The sequence below is a fragment of the Piliocolobus tephrosceles genome, chromosome 1 (assembly GCF_002776525.5).
Source record: "Piliocolobus tephrosceles isolate RC106 chromosome 1, ASM277652v3, whole genome shotgun sequence".
Classification (NCBI taxonomy): domain Eukaryota; kingdom Metazoa; phylum Chordata; class Mammalia; order Primates; family Cercopithecidae; genus Piliocolobus; species Piliocolobus tephrosceles.
Genome location: NC_045434.1, coordinates 158,297,364 through 158,319,996, shown reverse-complemented (window position 1 = coordinate 158,319,996; position 22,633 = coordinate 158,297,364). Strand labels below are relative to the sequence as shown.

At 39.9% G+C, this 22,633-nt stretch overlaps 1 protein-coding gene and 1 pseudogene across 1 annotated transcript in view; one reads left to right on the top strand and one right to left on the bottom strand.

The window, feature by feature from the left end:
• Nucleotides 1-22,633, top strand: part of ROR1 (receptor tyrosine kinase like orphan receptor 1) — a 411,963-nt gene that overhangs the window by 63,473 nt on the left and 325,857 nt on the right. The window lies entirely within an intron of this gene.
• On the bottom strand, nt 4,316-4,801 carry LOC111541432 (annotated as a pseudogene).

Here is a 22,633-nt window from a genome sequence, read left to right as displayed (position 1 = left end):
TATCTATCTATCTATCTATCTATCTATCTATCTATCTATCTATCTATCTATCTAGTTGGGCATCTATTCACCAATCTGTCTGTAATACAAATATTCTGAATACTTAAAAAGTGTAAGAAGGCTCTGTAGTGCAATGGATAGCACACTGAACTTTTTTTTTTATATTGGTTTACTGCAATTAAAAAATAATATATGTATCAAAGAAAATTCAGAAAATAAAGAAACACTGAGAAGGTGAAAGACTATTAAATCTCCCCAGGCTCAAATTATTAACATAAAAAATCACTTTTAATATTTTGGTACATTTCCGTCAGGCTTTTTTGCCCTATGCATACATTTTCATCCATAAATGTAATCATCTTGTCGATGCTATTTTGTAGCAAGTTTTTTTTTTCACTTAATATATAATACTATTTTTTCAAGTCTTTATAGCTATTGTTTTTCTTTTTTTTCTTAAGATTGGGTCTTTCTATGTTGCCCAGGCTGTACTTGAACTCCTGGGCTCAGGTGATCCTCCTGCCTCAGCCTCCTGAGAAGCTGGGACTTCAGGCGCATGCAACCTTGCTTGGCGAAATATTATCTTTAGTGTTTTGTGTGATATAACACTGAGTGAGCACAGCCTGCATGGTTTATTTAGCCATTACTCAGTGGTTGGATATTTAGGGCATTTCATCATTATTGTCTTTGAAAATTAAATAAAACAAAATTTGATGAAAGTCCAAGGTGGCCCAACACAGTGGCTGAATATATCCCATCAGTCTGTTACATTATTCACATGTAAAGGGAAAAACAACCTCCTAAAACTCTGCATCTGAGAGGAGTATATATTAAATTAAGCTTAAGAAAGTGCTTAAGTAGAAAATGAGAGTTGGTAAATGGGGTCATTTTATTTCATAAAGGTGCCTCAGAGCTTTAAGCCCAAACCCTTACACTTTGAGTCACTTTGGATTTTGTGCATCCGTCCATGATGCACCATGATTTTGTCTTACACAGTGTTCAGTGTGACGCATTAAATCTTCCTTCCTTCACAGTTGTCAGAATCTGTGAAATAGGACCCGAGCAAACCTAGAAAAGTCTCTCTGCTTGTCTGTTTAGATTTTTTTTTTTTTTTTTTTGAGATGGAGTTTGCCTCTTGTCACCCGGGTTGGAGGGCAATGGTGTGATCTCGGCTCACTGCAACCTCTGCCTCCCAGGTTTGAGCGATTCTCCTGCCTCAGCCTCCCCAGTAGCTGGGACTGCAGGTGCAGGCCACCATGCCTGGCTAATTTTTTTGTATTTTTAGTAGAGACGGGGTTTCACCATGTTGACCAGGCTGGTCTCGAACTCTTGACCTCAGGTGATCCACCCACCTTGGCCTCCCAAAGTGTTGGGATTACAGGTGTGAGCCTCTGCACCTGGCCCTGTTTAGATATTTTAAAACAATCTTTCAATTCTGAGTAGAATAGTATTTGTATAATAGTTTTGAGTTGAAGGCAAATACTTTCAAAGAGTTCAGTTCTTTTCTTTTCAAAATGTGAGTTATAAAAATGCATGATTCTCCCTGAGGAGCCAGCTAGGCATCAGACTCTGGAGCCAGACAGCCTGAGTTTATTTCCTGCTCCACCACTTTCTGCTGGGTGAACCTGGGTAAGTTACCTGACTTGCCTGGGTGTCAATTTTCTCATCTAGAAAATGGGAATAATACTATTCACTCATAGGTTTGTTGGGCTAAATAAGTTAAATAAGTTAAAACACAGTGGTAACTACTGCTGTTCTCAACAGGTTCCTAAGGGTCTGCGTTTCTAGTGCTTTAGCACTTCAACGGCATTTATAATGTTCTGCACTATCCTTCACTGAGTGGTTTTTCTATGAGTATTTCTTTGAGTATTTCTTCCCCAGTCAGTTTATGATGATGGTAATCATACTGAACACCACTTTTGATGGAGTATTATAATACACACTCTACATGTATTACAAAATGTAAGTCTCATTGCCTTTTATGAGGTATGCGTTTTCACTATTTTCTTTTTACAAGTTTAGTAACTAAAGGTTGTAGAGGTTAAGTAACTTGCTCAAGGTCATAAAATTGCTAAATCTGGAACTTGGAACTAAATTCTGGTCTGGTGTATGTGCCACCACCCTGCTTTTGTAATTTCCTTTAAGGAAGGGACTTTTATGCTTTTTAGATCCCTTACAGATTTCAGCACAGTTCCATGAACATAGTAGATCCTCAGAAAGGTTTTTTTTTTTTTTTTTAAATTTGAGATGAAGTCTTGCTCTGTCACCAGGCTGGAGTGTAGTGTCACAATCTCGACTCAGTGCAACCTCTGCCTCCCGGGTTCAAGCAATTCTCCTGCCTCAACCTCCTGAGTAGCTGGGACTACAGGTGCACGCCACCATGCCCGACTAATTTTTGTGTTTTTGGTAGAGATGGGGTTTTACCATGTTGGCCAGGATAGTCTTGATCACTTGACCTCATGATCCACTAGCCTCAGCCTCCCAAAGTGCTGGGATTACAGACATGAGCACTGCGCCCAGCCAGTTTTTTGTGTTTTTAAATGAATGAAGGTAGAAGTGATCCTGTGGATAGTAGATTTTTTTTCTCCAGTAAGATAACCAACAATACAGCTTTTTAATCAATGAAATTATGAGTCTTAGAATTTTGTTCTGCTTCCATATTACATCTATGAGAATGATGAATTTGTAATTATTTGTGTATGAAACTGGTTGTAATTCATGTGAAAAAGATGTACAGACCCTGTATTTGAGACTCTGATTTGAGAAAACCTGAATTAGCATTACTTTGATAACCGCTGAAGCAATTTTAATTTAAATAAAGGATACAACTAATTCTGGATCTGTTTTTAGCTATTTCATTGACACACTTTTATTGAGCATATACATTGTGCAAAGCTCTCTGCAGGGGACTAAGGATTTAAGGATGAATATGATGGTTTCTATATGTAAGAGGATTTTATCCAATATCATGGGTTTAGCTACACCCTGATGCTAATGACCCCCATATATTTTTAACCCCAGCCCTTACCCTTTTGTCTTCATTATTCAGCTCTGTGTTGGATACTTCCACATGGATGTCTCGTAGATTTCCATACTGAATTATTATCTCATCCCCAGCACCCGCTATACCTCATTACATATTACATTGTTGTACCTGTTCTATATTCCACCTCTGTGGGTGACACCACTGTCTAAATTAACCATTCAAACCACTGTCCAAACTTCAACCTTCAAACAAACAAAAAAACCACAAGTAATCTTTGATTCCATTTTCTCCCTAATGTTCTACATTTGGCCATTCACCAATCCTGCTGATTTTTTCCCACTAAATATCATCAAGAACTGTGAAGGATTTGAGACTTTATCTTACTTGCAAATGAACTTGCCTGCCTCAGTTACATGGATGCTGGCAAAAGACTAAGGATTCCTGGGTTAAAGACAAAGAACTTTATTAGTCATAGCAATAGCAATAGCCAGAGTGTTTCTCCAAGACCCAACTCCCATAGGATGTCATGAAGACGGCCAGGTGACATCCATACATGCAGTGCATTGTGTTACAGGAGAGGAATTCTGAACTTAAGGAAACCCAATCTTTTATATTGGGTTACAAAGATGCTTCACCTTTGCTCCAGAGGGAGATCATTTCTTCCAAGGCTGTTCTCCATATAAACATCTTTGAAAAGTTAGTCTGGAAGTAAGGGCAGCCTGTGCTTTGCTCACAAGATGTGCAGAAACCGAAGGGACTCATGGAGAATGTCTCCCAACAAATACTTCTTGCATCTGTTCCCTCTGCTCCTTCTTCTTCTTCTTTTTTTTTAATCAAAGGTCCCTTACTCGTCGTGCTTCCGTGAGTAGCAGTGACCAGGGGAAAAGGGAGAGGAACCAGCCATCACAGGGAGGGGTCATCTCCACAACATTCCATTTATACACAGAACTAAACAGACAAACACAGAGTCACTACTGCGGTTAGAAGTTGGCAGCATAGGAAGGGGGAGGAACAGGTGGGGAGTGGGGGTGTTGTTAAAAAAAATACAGGCCACCCCCACAACTGGGGTGCCTGGGGGGAATTTGGTTTGCTTCCACCCAAGAGGAATCAGAAGATCAAAAGCAGTTTGGGAAGACCAGAACCATCAGGGATGGAGGGAGGAGGAAAATCCAGGGGGTGGGGGAGTCTGTTTGGCAACTGGAGTGAAGGGATTGCACTCCTTCTGCTGGGATCCTCCCCAGTGCTTCAGGTCTGAGAGGAAGGGAACAGCCTGCAACCCCCAATGGCAGATGTGGGCCTGCCAGATGCTCCAGGCAGGGGACCAGAAGGGGCTCACAAAGGCTTGTCCTCCAGGGAGATGACCGCACTGCCCCCCAGCTTCTCTGCCAGGTGCAGCGGTCCTTGACCTCCTCATAGCAGTTTGCATGTAATTCATGCTTGACCCCTGTCAGGTTCTTCTTGATGGCGTCGTTGGAGCTGGCATAGGTCATTTTACTGTTAAGGGGCGCAGACTCAGGGACCCAGAAGATAAACACCAGGTCCTCCTTCTTGCTCTCGTTGGTCCTGTAGGTTGTGTCATAGAGGGCGTAGTGGCAGTCCTTATCTGGCAGCATTCTGACAAAGGTGGTATAGGGGCTGTCGATGGTCTGGCCCACATTGCCCAGCAGGATCTTCTTGATGACGTTCTTCTTGTCCTCACCAAGGCAGAAGAGCACCGCCTTCTTGTGCTTCTTCACCTCCTCTGGCATTGAAGACTTATGCACCTTCATGCCATTGAACATGTTCATGACACCATCAGACAGCCACACCGGAGGCCATGTTTCCAGAAGCGAAAAGGAGAGGTCTCGGAGAGCCGCAGAAGACGAGAGCTCTGCAGCCGCTGCCGGGACCAGACTGCCCTCTGCTCCTGCTTTGCACCATTAGATGAGGCTGCACATTGCTCATAGGAAGACTGTAACAACTGTTTAGCTGATTTCCCTAAGTCTGGGTGGGTCCCTCTTCATATCAGTCCTCCACACCTTGCTGAAGTAGCTTCCTGAGACACAGATCTGACTCTTTCCTGCTTAAAGCCATTTACTGCCTGCCTGTTGCCTATAGGAAAGGCCCAAGCTCCTTAGCATGACACCAAAAGGATTTTCAGACCAGCCCTTGCTGATCCGTCTAACCTTAGGGGGGCAGCATATCAGAGTGATTATCTCCTTTACTGCCCCAGTGGCTTAACCTTTTTTGTAGCCTCGTTTCCTCATTGCTAACATTAGGATGATAAAACCTACCTCATGGGTTGGTGAGAATTAATCAGCTCACACAGGGTTAGCCCTCAGTAAATGTTGGCTGTTATGGTTGTGTTTTTCCACTCTCTGCCTCATACTTTAGATCAGGCTACATGGTTTTCTGCTCACTCTGTGTCCCTTTTCACTGTGGTTAGTGCCTTTATTCCTGCCACCCACTCTTCTTGCAATGTCCTCCAAACCCTGTTGCCAGGCTTCACGCTGGTTAGGCACAGCCTCTTCCTTCTCTTGGATGCTCCATGCACATGTCGGCCACTGAGCTATAAATATCTACTAGTAAGTCAGTTGTTGCTGCTAGACTATTAACTTTATGGGGATGGGGGTTGTTTTATTTGTCTTTGTGTTGCTAGCACATAGCATGTGTTGAAGAAAGTGGTGGATGAATACACGAAAGAACAAAAGGAATTCACAGTCTGTTAGGGTGTTTGGGGTCTAGGGATGAAGGGTGGAAGGCAGCTAAGTAGCTTAATAATAACAGGTGAGAGAATCTGGGTAAAGTTGGGGCTGAGGTGAGAATTAGGCCCTATAGGAGTCCAGTGTAGGGAGTTTGCTTGTTGAGTGTGGTGCATGTGGTGAGGCAGCCTGTTTAAAGTTACCTCCTCAATTAAATAAAGCAGCCCCTTCTAGGCAATCTTAATTACTCCCTTTCCTGAAAGAATCTATTGCAATTGGAAGGTCATGCCATCTGCCTTCTTGTAAGATCTTCAGTTCCTCGGAATACAATGAATTCTCTATTACCTGGAGGAGGGGGTAGAAAGGAGCTTCTTTTTAATTAAATTGTCTCTGCAACAGAAACTGACTTTTTCCCGCCTTTTGAAGTCTTCCAGTTGTCCTCAGCCTGGCTCAAATCACTCTCCTTGAATTCATTGTTACATTAGTGCACCCTGCATTGTGAGTTATAATTTAATGTGAGCATATCTAATTCCCTAATGAGATGGAGACTCTTTGGGAGTTTATGTTTTTTTTTCCTGAAATATTTAATGTCATGCTTTTGAATTAAGAAGGCCTTCTACATATATTTATAGACTGGGTGAGTTTCTCCATATATGTGTTAAGAACTTTCAAATAATTAGAACACAGCCTCAGTTTCAGAATGCCAATGATCTTCTCCAGGGCTTCAGCTTCCCTGAAAGAACAGTTACTCAGGGCCTATTATTAAATGTTTAAGGTGCCATTTTTTATTAACTTTGAAATAAAAACAAGTATTTGGAAAATATTGATAAATGAACAAACAAAAAAACCTGATGTAACCCTACTAGTAGTTGTGATAACTACTATTATAATAGTATTTGGAGTATGTCTCTATAGTCTGTCTCCCTTGGCTTCATGCTTTTGTGTCTCTTTCTCTTTCAATGAGTGAGGTCATCTTTTATCACTCATCTGGCGATCTGCTTTCTTCTCCTTAACATCAGTAACATCAGTAGATATTTATTAAAAGTGATGATGCTGGAGAATTTCTTTTAAGTTCCTGTTTCAACCCGTAACCCACTGTTTTGCCTTTTTTGCCACTGCCTGCCTTTTTTTTGATTTCTGTTTGTCTCTCTGGATTGACCCACTATTGTGTTCTGATCTCTGATACCTGCATGCATCTTCACAGTAACTTCCAACTTTTGGAAGTGTCTGCTGTGCCCCAGATACTTGTATGTATTTTACTTGCTTTAAATATCTAGTTTTGGATAGACTGGATATTTGTAGTCTCCATTTCACAGATGAGGAATTTGGTGTAGAGATTTAGTAATTTATAAAAGATCATGAAGCTTAGATGGAGCCTGAACTTATGTTTTTATACTCAGCACCTCCTCTAGTATGTGAAACTGCCGTCTTTAGCTTCAAATTTCTTCTGGAATACTGGTTTTTGGGTGCCGTGTCTAATCAGTTTTCAGCTCTACAATATTCCTTGAAGGGCACCGCAACCCACACCCCGGGGCCAGCATAGTGAATTTTATATTTTTTTATATTTTTTATTTGAGAGAGAGTGACAGAATATGTGTGTGTGTGTGTGTGTGTGTGTGTTTGAGAAATCAGCTGTGGTTCTTGCTTTCACTCCTCATGATGAGGCCTGCCCCTCACATCTGTTTTCATCCCCTGTTCCTCAATACCAGAGTTATTTTCTATTAACTCAATGCACCTTTCTTTGTAATTCTTGTCAATTTTCCCTCCAGCCACCTGCACGGTCTCTGGCTTGCTCTCAGGCTGTGAGTAAGTTCTTTGTATACTTGCTGTTTTCGATAACCTCAGCCCAAGATTTAATGTCAAGGTGGGGGCCTATTAAAGATGCCATGAATCATCCTTTCTTTGTTTGAAGATTTCCGTGTTGGCAAGTGGGCAAAAAGAAGTAGCTGTAGGTTTCCCAACCAGATGTACTGGTAGCTGAGATGCGGGCATTCAGCTGAAGTACATTCCTATCATTATTTGGCAAAGAAAGAGCCACTGAGATTAAGAGCATGATCCTTGCTTGTGATCTGGCTTCATCAACGGAATCATAGAGCCTCTGTGTTGGAAAGGGACTTAAAATCATCTGCAACTGCATGGCTCGATACTTGAAGGAACTGAGGCAATAGATAAAGGAAGTGATGTAACGTTATAGAATGCTAAGCCTTCAAGGGACTTTTGACATGACCTAACTCTGCACTCTTATTTTATGGGGAAGAATAGTGAGGCCTCGAGAAGCTCACTAACACTCCTAATGAGGCACAGCATGTTACTGCAGAGCAAGGACTCTACTGACTACAGGACATGGGCCCTGGAGGTGAAGTCGCTAAGAGGGATCTGTAGGATTTGGCTGGTTACGAGAGCTCCCCGACTGTCTCCTCCAGGCTGGCTTCCATGGGCCTCTGGTGAACTATCAGTCCGGTGTTCTTGCCTCTGTCCCCACAGCCCTGTGGAGGTCTTCTTCCACCTGACAGATGGTGACTGCCTTGTCCAGAGTGGTGGGAGTGAGGGAAACAGTGAGGGGAAATTGGGAAACAGGAAGCCAGGGAGAGGAGCAAGAGGTGTTGGGGCTGTACATGCTGGCTCCGTGCCTTGGTGTTATGTGTTTCTAGAGGGTTTTAACTTTGTAGTAAAGACAGAACTTGGGGAGAAATTCTCCCTGTGGTGGGACAGGAGTGTTCACAGCCTTCACAAGGTATTCCCCGCAAGAACTACTCATCCTGCACGGCCTACTTCCATCATAGCAGTTCAGTCTTCTGCTGTTTCTTCTGGTACCAGCCTATGGATTGGGCAAGGAGAAAGATCAGGTTTGTAAAGAGATCTTTCTGGTCCTTCCAGTAATAAAGCCCCCTGGACAAGGGCCAGGGAGATTCATCTCCCAGAGACTCCTGTGCTCTAGGTGGTGGTAGAGGCTTCCTGCCAAAAGGATCTGAGGCAGAGGACGTGGATGGTGCCATGCTGGCGTCTCTGTGCATCTGGCAGCGCAACAAAGGACTTCTGTCTGCCCTGTGAGGCTGGGTCGATAAAACTCACTTCAATTGAAAGCTACCACACTTTAGCAACTTGATAATTAAAATTCTAATATGTGAATTGAAGAAAACAAGGGGCTGTGTTCCTACCATTTTAAAATACAGCTGCAGTGATTCCACTATTGTTTCCTTTGACAGAGCTGTGGTTTTCCTACACACCTTTGTTTGAGGCTTTGATTCAGATATGCTCCCTGCAGCTGATAAGTCCCATGTGTCTACTCACTCATTAGATGGTGCATGGGGATGATTTTTCTATGATGTGGAGAATCAAAGATTGTGTCTTCAAGTTATGTGAGGTGGCTAAGTGGCATCTCATCAAGAGCAGAGGTAAAAATAAAACTCATGGAAAAGGTACTTCCTGAGCTCCCTTTTTGTTTCCTGAATGATTTAAAACAATAAAGGCCAAATCGAAGAGAAAACCGATGCAGCCAATACCTGGACCTACAGACTGATTTATTTTCGTGAACACTCTGGGAAAATGGCTACTTGTCGCTTTCTGTTGTTAATAAAGAGGTCACTTTATCATTAGGCCTTTGAATCTGTATTTAATGGCTAAAGCAGATGGTTATAATTTCTGACTTGGTGTGGCCACCTTATTAATAAAAAAGAACTGATGGAAACAAAAAGGCGTCTTCATTTTTAACTCCAGAAGCATAACATAAATGCTTTCCAGTCTTTCTTTGTGTGGAGAGCAGACCGAGTGACTGCAGTAAGATCCTGTTACACATTTGAAAAAAGACTTTGCAGAGTGGAGGTAACTCAGTTTGAATCCTTCTTTTGTTAAACTTTAAAAGAACACTATAAATATATGCCCCTTTCCTTGAAGAAGGTATTTCGAAGGAAGCTTCAGGATTATATTTAAAAGTCAATTAATATTTTAATAACATAAGGAAACTAAAAAACACCTAATTTATTTCAAATAGTGGAGGCCTGTGGTACTGTCTAAAATTACTCTTTTTGCTTAAACTACTATGAACTGCTTTTTTGGATTTAGTTACTAGGCTTAGATGAATGTGCCATGTATCTTATTTTGGTTATTTTAAAATTCATTTGGAATTTAAAAAAATCAATAATGGCAAAAACATCTGGCAGTGGATTTCTGCTTGATTTCATCAAGCCTGTATATTCCCCTGTAACGATCAGGAGTTTGAAATCATGGTTATCATCCTGGAAATTTTTTGTCCCCAAAGGGACAAACCTACATTCGTGAAGACAGAATGATTTAGAATCTTAATGTACCCAGTCAACCGAGTGAACAGAGCAGAAAAATGCTGCGAATTCTTCACGTAGGCTCAGAAGAGCTCTTTAATTCACTTAGATACCTAAAGACTTATTGATATGTCAGGCTGTGGGCAGCGTCCTGGGGTCTGTTATGGCAATGAACTCCTGGTCCTTAGGTGACAAGAATGGGATGAGTGTGCTATGCCTGGCTCTGAAGTAAAGAAAAAACATGGAATGTTAAGGATCTTAAAGTCTTCAAGGGTTTCTTTGCCCACTTGTTTTCAATCTTTTTTTAATTAATGATGTCTGTCAGAGCTGTCCATGGACCCACATTTAGAAGTGGTTTGAATTTCAAATTATCAATGGTAATTATTGTTTTCTATTTTCATTAACCAAAGGCATGTATAGCAACCCATTCAGTTCATTCGTTTATTGTTTTTATTGTTTATTCTTCAATATTTAGCCTGTGTTTACTTTCGGCTTGGCACCATGCCAAGAGTTTGTGATGGTCATCAGGCTTGTTTAGAATGCCTAAAATAGGGTCAGGAGCAGTGGCTAACACCTGTAATCCCAGCATTTTTGGAGGCCGAGGCCGGAGGATCACTTGAGCTCAGTAGTTTGAGATCATCCTTGGCAACATAGTGACACCTCATCTCTACGAAAATTTTAAAAGTTAGCCGGGTGTGGTGGTGTGTGCCTGTGGTCCCAGCTACTCCAGAGGCTGAAGTAAGAAGATCACTTGAGCCCAGGAGGTCAAGGTTGTAGTAAGCAGTGATGGTACCCCACACTCCAGCCTAAATGACAGAGTGAGACCCTGTCTCAAAATAAATAAAGGAATAAAAATAACTAAAATGCTCCAAAACAGTAGATGGATTTTTGTTTTTCCTCCATCTCAGATTCCTGGATATCTAGACCAATCCATGGCTAAGCCATCATGCTTTGTTTTCTTTTTCAACCTCTGATATATTTTAAGTACACAGAAAAGCAAACGAAAGTGCAAAACCCATTTCAGATAAAAATATTTTTTATTTGTTTCAGATTTTTAAAAGAAATAAAACATTATAGATACAACAAAAGCTCCCAGTGTACCCCTCCTAAATCCTGTCTCTTTTCTTCTCCAGAGATAATCTCTCCTCTAAATGTGATGTCTTTTCATTCTCATGCATGTTTTTATATTTTTGCTCTCTGTGCATAAATGCACTAATAGGGCTACTAAAAATACTGCTTTGCCTATTTTTAAATTGTGTATAAATGGGAACTTACTGGACCTGTGATACCTCTTGCTATTTTTGCTCAACGTTATGTTTTTGATATTAACTTTGTTAATTTAGGAATTGCATGTTGATCTAAGAAGTTATTTTAGTACTGTGCAGTAAGTATGCACAGCAACTAAATCACAATTAATGTACCCATTCACCTGTCTTCATTTTTTGTGTATTATAAACAATGCTGCCATGAAAACTTTGACTTGTCTTTCTGTAAAAATGTGCGAACTTTTTCTAGGCCAAATACCTAGGAATAGAATAGAGTATGCAGGTCTTCGGCTTCCCTAGGTGCTGCGGAATTGCTCTCCAACAGCCTTATGCCAGTGTGAGCTCCTCCCTACAGGATATAAGTTCCTGTTGCTCTTTACCCTTTCTAACTGTTGGTATTGGAAGTATTTTTAGATTTTGCTTATTCAGCAGGTATGAGAGAAACTATCACAGTTTGGATGTATAAAGATATGTCAAGTTGAGTAAAGATGTTAGAGCAAAGATGAGATTTTTTTTTTCCCTTTTCCTCCTGTTCTAGCTATATTATAGGGCAGATTTGAGTTTCTGCTTGAGTAGAATTATCCTCAACAAAGCCTACTTTGGCCCTAATTAGTTTGCTATACATCCACTGTACACAGAACACATTATGTACCTTTCTAAGGAACTGACGAGACAAAGTCCAAACTTATAGAACCTGTGTTGGGGGTGCATAGCAGGAGATACTGGGGCCCAATTTACAGTGGGTTCATTGCACTGGCCAGTGAATTCAGGGACCTTGCTCTCTATACCAGCAGAGATTGCTGCCTGGGTGGCCCTTTGGGTGTTTGGTTTGTTTATTTGTTTGTTGTTTGTTTGTTTGTTTTGAGATGGAGTCTCACTCTGTCTCCAAGCTGGAGTGCAGTGGCATGATCTAGGCTCACCGCAACTTCCATCTCCTGGGTTCAAGCAATTGTCCTACCTCAGCCTCCCAAGTAGCTGGTACTATAGGCGCATGCCACCATGCCCAGCTAATTTTTGAATTTTAAATAGAGACGGGGTTTCACCATGTTGGCCAGGATGGTCTCAATTTCTTGACTTCGTGATCTGCTAGTCTCAGCCTCCCAAAGTACTGAGATTACAGGCGTGAGCCACCGTGCCCAGTCGCTTTTTGGATTTTAATGTCCATAAAATGAGAGACTGCATTAGTCATTCCTTCTTCAAGTGCAGATTTTCTTTTCTGCTTTCAAAATTCCATGCTTCTAAGTGGCATTGACCCTTGTTACTTTAAAAAGTATTAAAAATCACTAATACGTAATTGGTATTGAGAACAGAAGAACTTAATGCAGGAGCCACCACTAAGTGAAGAGCAGTTAAAAATACTAAGAAGTCACCTTCAAAATTCTAGTCTAATTAAAATTATGTAAAAAAAAGACCACCATCACTCATGTATAAAGATGACAGGGAAAAATAACAATGAATAGACTGTGGGTGATTATTCCCCTCATTGCCGTACTTTTCTGTTTTCCAAAGTTTTTTTAATGGTCATGGAGTAATATCCTTGGAAGAAAATAATAAGCATATGCAAACAATTATAAGCTCATTTGGTAGGAAAATAAGAAAGTGATTTACACAAAACATGTGCTGGGCAAAGGAGAGAACACCTGTATATGAAAAATGATTTGTAATGATTTTGTAAATAATCCTATAATCCTTCCTTGGGTTAAGGTTGGTGGATGATAAGTGTTTTTCTTTAGGTTTTGCTGTTGGAAAGATTCAGGGAAGATGGAAGACAACTAGACTGGCATCTTACCTAAAAGCAGTGGTATAGCAGGTGGTAGAACAATTTGAGCTTCTCTCATTGGGTTTTAAGACCAAAGATGGAACGTGTCTGAAAATAATAAGAGCTATTTATGACAAACCCACAGCCAGTATCATATTGAATGGGCAAAAACTGGAAGCATTCCCTTTGAAAACTGGCACAAGACAGGGATGCCCTCTCTCACCACTCCTATTCAACATAGTGTTGGAAGTTCTGGCCAGGGCAATCAGGCAAGAGAAAGAAATAAAGGGTATTCAGTTAGGAAAAGAAGAAGTCAAAATGTCCCTGTTTGCAGATGACATGATTGTATATTTAGAAAACCCCATCTTTTCAGCCCAAAATCTCCTTAAGCTGATAAGCAACTTCAGCAAAGTCTCAGGATACAAAATCAATGTGTAAAAATCACAAGCATTCTTATACACCAATAACAGACAAACAGAGAGCCAAATCATGAATGAACTCCCATTCACAATACCTTCAAAGAGAATAAAATACCTAGGAATGCAACTTACAAGGGATGTAAAGGACCTCTTCAAGGAGAACTACAAACCACTGCTCAGTGAAATAAAAGAGGACACAAACAAATGGAAGAACATACCATGCTCATGGATAGGAAGAATCAATATTGTGAAAATGGCCATAGTGCCCAAGGTAATTTATAGATTCAATGCCATCCCCATTAAGCTACCAATGACTTTCTTCACAGAATTGGAAAAAACTGCTTTAAAGTTCATATGGAACCAAAAAAGACCCCGCATTGCCAAGACAATCTTAAGCCAAAAGAACAAAGCTGGAGGCATCACGCTACCTGACTTCAAACTATACTACAAGGCTACAGTAACCAAAACAGCATGGTGCTGGTACCAAAACAGAGATATAGACCAAGGGAAGAAACAGAGATATAGACCAAAGGAAGAGAACAGAGCCCTCAGAAATAATACCACACATCTACAGCCATCTGATCTTTGATAAACCTGATAAAAAGAAGAAATGGGGAAAGGATTCCCTACTTAATAAATGATGCTGGGAAAACTGGCTAGCCATAAGTAGAAAGCTGAAACTGGATCCTTTCCTTACTCCTTATATGAAAATTAATTCAAGATGGATTAGAGACTTAAATGTTAGGCCTAATACCATAAAAACCCTAGAAGAAAACCTAGGTAATACCATTCAGGACATAGGCATGGGCAAGGACTTCATGCCTAAAACACCAAAAGCAATGGCAACAAAAGCCAAAATTGACAAATGGGATCTAATTAAACTAAAGAGCTTCTGCACAGCAAAAGAAACTACCATCAGAGTGAACAGGCAACCTACAGAATGGGAGAAAATTTTTGCAATCTACTCATCTGACAAAGGGCTAATATCCAGAACCTATAAAGAACTCAATCAAATTTACAAGAAAAAAACAAACAACCTCATCAAAAAGTGGGCAAAGGATATGAACAGACACTTCTCAAAAGAAGACATTCATACAGCCAACAGACACATGAAAAAAATGCTCATCATCACTCGCCATTAGAGAAATGCAAATTAAAACCACAATGAGATACCATCTCACACCGGTTAGAATGGCAATCATTAAAAAAATCAGGAAACAACAGGTGCTAGAGAGGATGTGGAGAAATAGGAACACTTTTACACTGTTGGTGGGACTGTAAACTAGTTCAACCATTGTGGAAAACAGTGTGGCGATTCCTCAAGGATCTAGAACTAGAAGTACCATTTGACCCAGCCATCCCATTACTGGGGATATACCCAAAGGATTATAAGTCATGCTGCTATAAAGACACATGCACACGTATGTTTATTGTGGCACTATTAATAGCAAATACTTGGAATCAACCCAAATATCCATCAGTGACAGACTGGATTAAGAAAATGTGGCACATATACACCATGGAATACTCTGCAGCCATAAAAAAGGATGAGTTCGTGTCCTTTGTAGGGACATGGATGCAGCTGGAAACCATCATTCTCAGCAAACTATCGCAAGAACAGAAAACCAAATACCGAGTGTTCTCACTCATAGGTGGGAATTGAACAATGAGATCACTTGGACACAGGAAGGGGAACATCACACACCAGGTCCTATTGTGGGGAGGAGTGGGGGTAGCATTAGGAGATATACCTAATGTAAATGACAAGTTAATGGGTGCAGCACACCAACATGGCACATGTATGCATATGTAACAAACTTGCATGTTGTGCACATGTACCCTAGAACTTAAAGTATAATAATAAAAAAAAGAAAAAAGAAAAGGTAGAAAGCAGAACTAAAGAGATTATATTCATTAGGTCATGTAGATATTCCTGTTCCAAAGGCATATGACAAATCCATAAGAGTGGAAGTAATCATAATGCCTACCATATATTAAGCATTAAATATACATATATTTTTCAATTCTGGAATAGCTGTGAGTGTGGGAATAACTGTACTGACTGACAGGGGAGAGATCAGATAGGTTAAGAAACTTGCCCCATGTGCACAGCTCATCAGTGGTGCTGCCTGGACTCAGCTGTCATCTGTTTTACTATGCTGGGGCATACATGTATGTGTCCCCTTGCCCTGGCAAACTCTTCCTTTTGTAGAGATAAAAGCAGCCTCCTGCAACTTTCCTATATATTTATTCTCATCCTGCCCTCCTGAGCACCCATCCTTAGAAGTCTGCTCCCTCTTTCACACAACAGCCCTTCCGATCTTCAAAGAGGGCTATCGTGTCCATTTTTCCACTTCTCCCCTCTCGGTCTGTCATCTTGGAAAAGCTCAGAGAGGTGTTTTTATTCACAGATGCCTTGAGAAATTTCATGGTTTTTAGACTCATGCTGAGTTTGTCCAGATGTGCCAATATTTGTCTTATATGATATAAATTAATTGCCCAGAAGAGGAAGAAACCGTTGTAGACACTCACTAATGCAAACCAGTTCCTTTGAGTATTGATGGAACTAAAAATGAAATATTGATGGAACTAAAAATGAAACAGATCATTTTCACTGTGAGAGTGTAGTTGTTGAATTCACATTCTACTTTTAGGACAAATCTGTTGCATGACAATTCAGTCTTACCACATGCATTAACCATGGGAAACCCAGGGCAACATTTGTAATAGAGTCCTGCTTTTCTGTAAGGACTTTATACAGATGGAGAAAGTATGATACTCTTACATTTTATTACCAAGTTCTGTGGCCCAGGGTTTACAACATAAGGTGGCAAATAATTTAGCTCCGCTCAGATTTGGAAGTGTAACTGTTATTATTATAAGTAAGATTTAAACTTATAGACAAGTACATACTCTTTAAGGAGAGTTCTAAGACTAAGATGTTGTGTCATTTTCAGTACCTGGCATAAATATATGTATCTGAGTTCTCTTTGAGAATCATAATGGAAAAGATGTCTAAGATGCTTTAACCTCAAGACATTAATAATGATTACACCCGTCCCCTGCTCCCAGCATCGCAGTCATCAACTGCGGCAACAGCTGCTGCTAATGTTTTTTGAACTCCTGTGGTATGCCTGGTGACGTACTTTATATCAGCTAGCTCATTTTCAAAACTTGAGAACGCACTACATATACCATAGTAAGTACTATTGTTAGCCTCGTTTTATGTATGAAAAAGCTGAGAGATTAAGTATTCTGCCCAAGATCATATATAGGTTGGGTATCCCTAATCTGAGAATCCAAAACCCAAAATGCACCAAAATCTGAAACATTTTGGCATGCCAACATTATGCTCAAAGTTGCTCCTTGGAGCGTTTTGGATTTTGGATTTTTGGATTAGGAATGTTCAGCTCCTATAAATGCATATATTCCAGGATCTGGAAGACATCTGAAACATTTCTGATCTCAAGCATTTTGGATAAGGGATACTCAACCTGTATCTTGTATATAGCAGAGTGAGAGTCTAGCTCATGCTTTGCTGTTATATCTTGTTTCTTTCTTCAGCAAAATAGACTATAAATTGAACATTAAACAGTGCAGTGGGGATGAATGAAAAGTTTCCAAATATGAGGTTTCCTTAGTGAAACACTCCTTTTTAGGAAAACTGTTGAACCAGGGCTTATGATAAAGGATCCATTCCACATCCAATATACCTCTCCTGTATCAGCATAATTCTCTATTAAAATCACAGCACAAATTTGTTCACTCTAAGAGATGGATAAAGACTATATGGTTTCATGTAAAGATCGCCAGCTTCCCAGAACTAGGATGATGGGAATTTTAACTAATGCTACTACTAACCTTGCTGTGAATGTGGCCTAGCCTCTTACTCTCTCTGGATCTCAGTCGTCCCATCTCTAGAATGTGAGCATTGGCCTCTGTGATAATGAATGTTCCTTCTAGCTTTGTATATTGCATAGTGCATTACTGCTAGCTTTAGGAAAAATAAAATGTTTTCAGTGGAAATATCAGATCACCAACCTGATGCCAGTGAATTTTTTTTATTCACTGAGGCTTTATGTCATATAAAAATATATGACGTATTACTGCTCTGCTGCCCCTCTATTTAAGGCATTCTTCAATAGACTTGTCAGGGCTTATCTAAATCTTAACACCACTTAGGCGTGGCTGATTGCTTGGCAGGAGGAGGTTCCTGCATTTTCTTCCTCTTGTGTATTAGTGAATTGAAACAAGGGAAAAACTACTTGGCTTTCTGCTTCCTTTCATGGTACGTAGACTTTTCTACATATTTTCCAGCAGTTCTTTTTGACAGCCAAGTCTGGAAACAGGGCAGGATGGAGGTTTTAGAAATAGGTGACAGTTGTTTGTCTCATGAATTTCTTCTGTTTCCTTTCCCTAGTGGAGTTAACTGCCTCCTTTCTGCAACAATCTGAACATACTTGCATCACAGAGTATGTAGCAGTGTGAGAAACAGCCATTTCTCTCTTTTACCTCTTCTGGATTCTAAACCCATCTTAGGTAGAGATGGAACATGTCTGTGCTTAGATAGTATCTGGCACATATAGGTTGCTCAATTAATGGTGAATGAATGAATAAAGAAGAAAAAGTGATGAAAGAAGAAAAACTATAGTCGTCTGTTGGTATCTGTGGCATATTCATTGCAGGACCCTGATGGATGCCAAAATCCTTGGATGCTCAAGTCTCTGATATAAAATGGCATAGTGTTTGCATCTAACCTACATACATTCTCCTGTATACTTTAAATTATCTCTAGGTTACTTATAATACCTAGTATAAGTGCTATGTAAACAGTTGTTATACTGTATTTTAAAATTTGTATTATTTATTTACTTTTGATCTATGGTTGATTGAATCCATGGGTGTGGAACCTGAGGATATGGAGGGCTGACTAGATATACTAATGAACACTACTTTTGATTATTTGAAAATGCCCATTTATGAAATGGACAATTCAAATGTTTCCTCTTTGACTATTCTTAACCTGACCTCCCAACTTGAAGTAATCTGTTCCTCTCCTCTAAACAGTTATGTGTACTATATGTTTGGTAATTAATTATGTACTGACTTATGACATTTTTTTCTGTTCTTATAATACTTTTTGATTTTCAAATACCTTATGACCTTGTTTTTTGTTACAATTTGTTTTCCCATCAAGATTGTAAATTCTTGGAGGCAAGGACAATTGTTAAATACTATATTTGATATTTAATTCTCTCCTCTCCTTTGGGGGCTCCAGTTACATGTATATGAGGCCAGTTGAAGTTGTTCCTCAACTCACTGATTCTATTTATTTTTTTATATCTCATTGGATCTCAATGTATCTCATTGGATACAGAGGGAAAAAGGGAATTAAAAAAATAAACAGAATTTGATTTTTGTGTTTTCAAGTTTACTAATATTTATCCTCTGCAATGTCTAATCTGATATTAATCCCATCCAGTGTATTTTTCATCGCATACATGCAGATTTCACCTCTAGAAGTTTGATGTAGCTCTTTTTTTTTTTTTAATTGAGATGCAGTTTCGCTCTGTCATCAGGCTGGAATGCAGTGGTATGATCTTGGCTCACTGCAACCTCCGCCTCCTGGGTTCAAGCGATTCTCCTGCCTCAGCCTCCCAAATAGCTTGGACTACAGGCACATGCCACCACACCATGCTAATTTTTTTTTTTTGTATTTTTAGTAGAGACGGGATTTCACCATGTTGGCCAGGATGGTCTTGATCTCTTGATCTTGTGATCTGCCTACCTTGGCCTCCCAAAGTACTGGGATTACAGGTGTGAGCTACCACGCCCGGCCAATGTAGCTCTTTTTCATATCTTCAAGTGTCTCCACTGAATTTTTGAACTTAGGAAATATATTTATAATAGTCATTTTAATGTTCTGTCTGCTAATTCTAACATCCATGTCAGTTTTGATTAATTTTTTTTTCCTCCTCATCAGGGGTTATATTTCCTTGCTTTATACATGCCTGGTAATTTTTGATTAGATGCCAGACATTGTGAATTTTCCTTGTTGGATACTGCCTATTTTTGTATTCTTATAAATATTTTTGAACTTTGTTCTGGGATGTGGTTAAGTTGTTTAGAAGCAGTTTGATCCTTTTCGAAAGTCTTGCTTTGAAGATTTGGAGGACTGAAATAGTTGTACTTAGTCTAGAACTAATTATTCTCCATGACAGAGAAAACACTCTTCTATGTGCTGTCCTCATTGCCTGGGGAATCATAAGGTTTTCCAGTCTGGAAATATTTTTTCTGATATTTCTTTCCCCAGTTTTGGGTAGTTGCCACACATGTATGCATTGATCAGCCCTCTGCTGAATACTTGGGGAGGATTCTCTGTGGCTCTTTCTGCACCTCTCTTTTCTCTGATACTTGACCTTGCAAACTCTAGTTGCCTTGGTCTCCCTGGACTGTTAGCTCAATTCACTCAATGCAGGCAGTTCACTGAGCTCTGCCTGGGTTTTCCCTTTCCTCCAGACATCTTGAGCTGGAAACACTCTCAGGCAGTAAGCTGGAGGACTTGTAGGATTTGTTTCATTTGCCTTCCTTCTTCCAGGGATCACTGCCCTTCATTGACTGTTATCCCAGTATTGACAATTATCCTGTTACTCCAACTTTGCCAGAAATGGAAGTGACGCATTTTATTCTTTCTGTCTGAAATAATCCTCCATCCCTAATGTTTAAAAACTGCCATCCTTGACTCCATGTGACTGGGTTAGGAGCCCTTTCTCTGGTCTCCCATCATACCTGTGCTTACAGTAACTTAGTGCAGCATTCCTCTCCCTGCATTGTTCTTGCATTTTTTTACCCTCCCTTTCCTCATTAGATTTTATTTCTGTGAGGACAGGGAATGTCTTTAATCTCAGGATTTCTAACACCTAACATAGACTCAGCTGTGTAAGAGTTGCTCAATAAGTACTTGTTGAATGAATGAATGAATGAACAAATAGGATTCAATTTTCAAAGTATCTGTTGTTGAACAACTTTCAGAAGTTTTTTTTTTTTTTTTTACAGAAATGAGATTAGATATGCATCTTCATATATGCAATTGAAATCTCTCTTAAATTTCTAGATAATCAGTTTTTGTTAATGGCTTGGACATGGTTTTTACCTATTTACTTTTTGTAGCTGCTCATTAGAAGGTGTTAATAAAAGCCACCTAGCTGATGCTTCAAATAACATGTGGAAGTAAAGGGACTAAGAACAGAATAGCCATATTCTATAAATAAACAAAATGAAGGCTAACTTTTAGGTATCTATTTTATGATTGACCCTCAGGTGTGGTATATCGCAAGTCTGTAAGGAGATTGTTCTTATCTGAAGTGCCTTTTCCTTGTTGGACGTACTTGGATGCCTTTTATCCAGGTAGACTCAGATGGTTTGCCAATAGCTCTATGGATTTGGTATTGGAAAACCACATTGTTCCCCAGGCAATGGGGAGAGCACATAGAAGAGTGTTTTCTCTGTCATGGAGAATAAATAGCTATGAGTCGGTGCATTCTTACGAACTGGAGACAATTGACAGTGGATATGTGCCGCTAGAGTTATGGTCAAGTGCAAGTTCATACTATATTTGGATCTTTAAGAGTCGGTAGAATGAACCATATTTGGTAAGCCTCTTAAGACTATCTTGCTCCATTTCCTCAGCAGCTCTTGGTTACCAAAGGTGACTCTGGAGCCCCACCTCCAAGTCCCCATCCTGCACAGCTGGCCTGATGGAAATGGCTTGAGGTTCTTGTTCTTTTGGATTCGGTGTTTTCATCTGTGCAGTAGGATGTAAGTAGGATAAGATGTAATCTGTCAGGTTACTATGAGGAATAAATGAAGTAATAAATGGTAGTTGCCTACAGATTCAGGCACATGGGAACCCTCTCCCACCTCCCCCAAACTTAATTGAAAAGATAGCCATCAGCCTCTGAAGTTGAATTCTGCTGAGTGGTTACTAACATTAAAGACATATGGAGTTATTGTATCTGTATCTTTTGCTTATCAGCTTTTCCTTGAAGGTTTAATGTGTGTTCCTTTGCTTTTAGGCCACATGCTTATTTTCCTGAAAGGGGTCTTCTTGACTTAAAGTACAATCTTTGCTTTTTTGTTCTCTTTTCACTGCTCTTGCCTGGTGATCCAGTTGTTTAAAGACATCTCCATCCTTCCCTATCCTTCCCCTTTTCAAATCTATGGCCCTTACTAGGGGTGGCTTTAACTAACACCACCACTCTGCATTAGTTAAGTAGAGTGGAATTTCTCATTTTACCTCTCAGATATTGATGAAACCTCTCCCTGATGCACAAATTAAGACTGGGTGTATTTCGCATATTTTCCTAGAATGACACAGTGATTCTGTGGCTAAACCAAGATTAGACCCTACCACTTTAAAAAATCTGACTTTTTGCTTAAGGAGTAAACTGTGTTGCTTCTAAAACTACTAGTTGAATTTAACTTTCAAGTGTACTTTGTATTTAAATCTGATGATAGTGTTGTTTTTCCTTTTGTCTTGTTTAGATGAGGGTATTTTCTTCACTTCCCTGACCCCTAGTGCCTCAGTGACCTAGGCAGCAAGTTTTTTGATGCTGTCCAGAATGCTAATTAAAATATTTATTCTCTTTGGCCCTATTGTTTATGATACTTGTAATTATGTCTATTAGATGGTAATCTCTGTTATCTCCTGCTATACTAAGTATAATACTCTGCACATAAATGTGAGTATATGAATGTATGGTGAATAAATCAATATATTTGTATAGTTACTGATTTAAATGTGTTCCGTCTTGGGATGTGAGATGGGATAATTGAATAAGAAATTAGCCTGTGTGTGTTAAGGTAGTCAAAGTTCTTATGGTACCTTTGTATAAGCCGCCCCTTCTGTTGTGTGTGCTGACCCATGTCATGATGCTCAGCATGACTAGAGGACTCCTGGTGTGTTTCTGTCCTCACTTGCTCCTTGGGTTGGACACCCCTGTGCAGGGTACAACCAACACAGTTGTATAAAGAACCTCTGACTTTCATTTTCTGGCTGGCTGGGGGTTTTGGTGTTGAGTGCTTTTAAGGAAGACAGTCACCTTATCCTACTTAATGTTTTCTTGAAGTGCAGGCCCTGTGAAGATGAAGATCCCATATTCCATTTTGGGGACACTTTTGTGATGGTTTTATCTGTCTCTCCAAAGTTTGATTTAATGAAAATATGTACCTCCCTCACTACATTCTACA